Genomic DNA, 3642 nt, shown 5'->3' on the forward strand with positions numbered 1-3642 from the left:
TCCATCCGAAAATACTTGTCGGAGAGATGGTTGTATCTAGACATATTTTAGTTTAAGATACATTCATTTTTATTCGACAAGTATTTTCGGACGGAGGGAGTACTAAATACATGATGCATAAGTGGAGCACTGGCAAAAGAAGAAATGAGTAATAATTTAGGGAATAACATGGCAAGAGTAAGCCTTTAGGGGATAACATGGCAAGGACAATACAATCAGGGGAGAAAGCAGTAATGACACTACACATAGTTGAGCATGCAACCTAAAGTATCATAGTTCAGCCACAATTCACAGAAATTGATGTCTAAAAAATAGGAAATAGCATGCTGAAAGTGTAATAATATCCACAGATACATAGTTCAGGCCGCGACCCAAAGCATCCTAACCTTTCAGAGCTATACCAATAGAATACATAGTTTACCGAACTCGTGCATGCTCTCCAACTGCGCGATTGTGGGAGCTACCATGTCGGAATCCTCATTCGCTATGTCATCCTTCTCATCTGCATCACACAACACACGCACGCACAACAACTCAGAATTATATCACACCAATCTGGAGACGGAACCCCCAAAAAATGAACAGGGAGGCCATACACCATTGAATAGGCTCTTCATGGTCTCGGAGCATCCGTCAACCCCTATTGCTGCCACCCGCTGCCGTCTGCCTCATTGCGGCCCTCTACACATATCCATTGGCTTGGCTACAATGAAATCAGATTATATTTGCACGCACAAAAACATTTGGAGAAAAAACTTTAAATGCCGAGTATTTTCATCTAATAAACATTTTCTGAACAAAAAAGCAACATCTTTCTCCCAAGTCCCAACACAGATTAAGAAGAAGGTTCGCATAAAAAATACGGCAGTAAAGCACATTTTACTTGGAATTTTTTTTTTATCCTTGATCTCTTTAAAAGATTTTCAGCAATGGAGGTTTCTCTTTTTATAGCCCTAAAAAGCAAAAATAAGAATATTTATTTTCTGAATAAAACACACCGAGATAAGATAATCAAAATGAGGCATCATGCCTTAATTTTCTAAATAAAAACACACCAAGATAAGAGAATCGAAATGAGGCATCATGCCTTCAGGAGCCGAGCTCATCGTGAAAATACTCCATTTGCAACCATGTCTTCCCAAACTCATCTAACACTTATGTCCATTGTTGCTCTTCAATGTTCAGATCTCACATATGATCACTAAATAAATAAACATTCATGAGGCAGTTTCTATCAGATGGGAGAATCAACTAATAAATTTCTTCTCCACTTGTTCCAGTCCCCTATTTACCATCCCTTTCTCTCAAACACGCATGCTGTAATTTTCAACGCAACAACTTTATGGCTTAGGTAGCTAGCCTATCATGCCATCACTGAATTATCAGCTCAAAATCGCAGAAAAATGAAGCATTGTTGATTGTTGTTTTGCCTTCTCAGGAAAGCAAGGTTACGTTGCAGTCGCAAGATAAGTAACTAACCAGGAACATTAAACTCAATAGAGAAAATAACTCCTATAGACAAAGACGTATGATTTTGCTGTCGAAGGATTACCGGTTTTTTCTGGGGGCCAAGGACGCCATTGATGAAGGTGGCACTCATTGTGGAGGCTGCATCAAATCCAAATCCGAGGGCCCAAAATGCTGATATGCAAGGAGGATAAATTGTACGTGAGACAGAATCAACGAACATCAAACGGAGAATCACTTAGAGAAATCTCTCTGAGAAAAAGTGTAGGGAACAAAAAGAAACTGAGTGGAAAACAAATGCATCCTTGTTTGCCGTCGAAGAACGCTGCATGCTTCTGCAGCGCCATCATGCCGCAGGCACCCGAATCGTTGCCGTACACCGACGCATGGCTTCCTTTCCAACAGGAATCAAGAAGAGAACACCATGTGTTGAGCTTGTACATGGATAAAGAAAGAAGGTAAATTTAAAGTCAGGAAGTAATATTTCAGATAACTACAAATAAGAATCATTCAACATCTAATTGTGTATCTGTAATACTGCACATGCATGTACTATCCTAGTCCCACAAAGCTCACTCCTATGAACCAAATTGCCGTTAAACAATACAGTTTTGCATAGTAGCTTGGATAAAAAAGAAAAAAACATGTTGCACACGCATTTCAAAAGATAAAGCACAAATTATTTGCTTGAATGTTTTGTATTGCATACGGGGCTAAACTCGTAGCCTTGAAAGATAACAACTGTTAGCCAGGAAAATCATGAACAGTTACTGATAACATGAAGATCACCACAGAGCCCTTCCCAGTTGGATTTGTCGTCGCTCGGTTGACTGGAGAGGCACCCATTTCCCATCAGTAGCAGCCAGACCTCTCCCCTCCACTTTGTGATTTAAAATTGCACCAAATGAGCAGAATGCAAGGCACCATAAAATTCACTTCCCGGAGACGCGTTGTTCATGGCCTTCCGTTTCACTTCTTGTGGACAAAATATAAAGAGAAGACTTAGTAATTTACTACCACAAAATCATCAACACGTATATAAAGTATGCATATAGAAATGAGGCAACCATAAACCCACATGTTTGCTTGTAACAAAACAAAGTATACAAAACATTTACAGAATATCGAGAGCAAAATACATCAGAACAACATGTTGCATCTTGAATAAAATAATTATCTACCAAATGTTCCTAATGGTACTTGAGACGAAAAACATTGGTTACCAAATTAAACGAACATATTAGTGGACAAATGCGCCCATTAATACTATTATAATGTATCTTCCTGTAAATGAACATAAAGATATGTCTTGAAAGTATTCATATGCATTTTGCTTTATATTATATCTGACTTCATGTCTTCATACATCCATGATTCATGCAAGAAGTAATATATATGTCCCAGTGACAACTATACAGAACAAAGTGATATCACACAGAAGGAGAACAAACAAGGTAATTAGAATTAAAGGTGTCGTTCGGACAACCTATAGGCATAAACAATTTTTGCTCCTCCTCTTGAATCGCTTCAGATTCATCAATTGATTCGGTGAACCATATGAGATGCTTCCCACACCATGAGCTGGTCTAGTACAGAATTAATTGAATCAAGAATATAGCAGATATGCAACTATAGTTGGGAGTTGAAGTGAAGCAGGAGTGCATTTGAAAAAAAAGAAAGCAAGAAGTACCTTTATACCGAGAGTAAGAAATTGCTGCAGACATGTGGTTGTATCTAAATCAGTGTATCTCAGAGCAGCCTGCAAAACTGACCTGTGTACCATGCAGTGTGATACACCTGAGCATCTTGAATCACCCCAGGATACCTAAAGTGCCATTAAGGGAACACTCAGCGATGGAACAGCAAGTACTAAATGGTCTAATAAGTGACATCCAAATGGAGAGAGAGAGAGAGAGAAACATGAGCATGCTTATCGAGCAATGGGAACAAGAAAGGGAACACTTTCTTCAGTAAGTATTTGGCAATGTTTCCCCGAGATGCAAGAAGTTACCTATGTGGGGCTGCATCGAGAAGAAGATATAGGGCTGATCAAATATTTTATCCTCGTTGCTCTAATGCTCTTGTTGGCCTGTCCTGCACGACCTCTCCCTTCCACTCCTTGAGGTGCTCCTGCAGTCAGCGTAACCATCCATGAGACAAGAGGGGGAGAAGAGA

At 39.4% G+C, this 3642-nt stretch overlaps 2 long non-coding RNA genes across 2 annotated transcripts; both read right to left on the reverse strand.

Annotated features, from left to right (window-relative positions):
• Window positions 1–95: 95 nt before the first annotated feature.
• Window positions 96–1976, reverse strand: LOC119294025. Its single transcript, XR_005143301.1, has 3 exons — window positions 1553–1976; window positions 599–703; window positions 96–502 (listed from the first exon to the last, which is right to left on the reverse strand). It is a non-coding gene; the product is annotated as an uncharacterized LOC119294025 (long non-coding RNA).
• Window positions 1977–2404: 428 nt separating this feature from the next.
• On the reverse strand, window positions 2405–3295 carry LOC119294026. The gene is made up of 3 exons (XR_005143302.1): window positions 3158–3295; window positions 2954–3053; window positions 2405–2439 (listed from the first exon to the last, which is right to left on the reverse strand). It is a non-coding gene; the product is annotated as an uncharacterized LOC119294026 (long non-coding RNA).
• Between the last annotated feature and the right edge of the window lie 347 nt (window positions 3296–3642).

Source organism: Triticum dicoccoides, chromosome 4B (assembly GCF_002162155.2).
Source record: "Triticum dicoccoides isolate Atlit2015 ecotype Zavitan chromosome 4B, WEW_v2.0, whole genome shotgun sequence".
In the NCBI taxonomy this organism is placed as follows: domain Eukaryota; kingdom Viridiplantae; phylum Streptophyta; class Magnoliopsida; order Poales; family Poaceae; genus Triticum; species Triticum dicoccoides.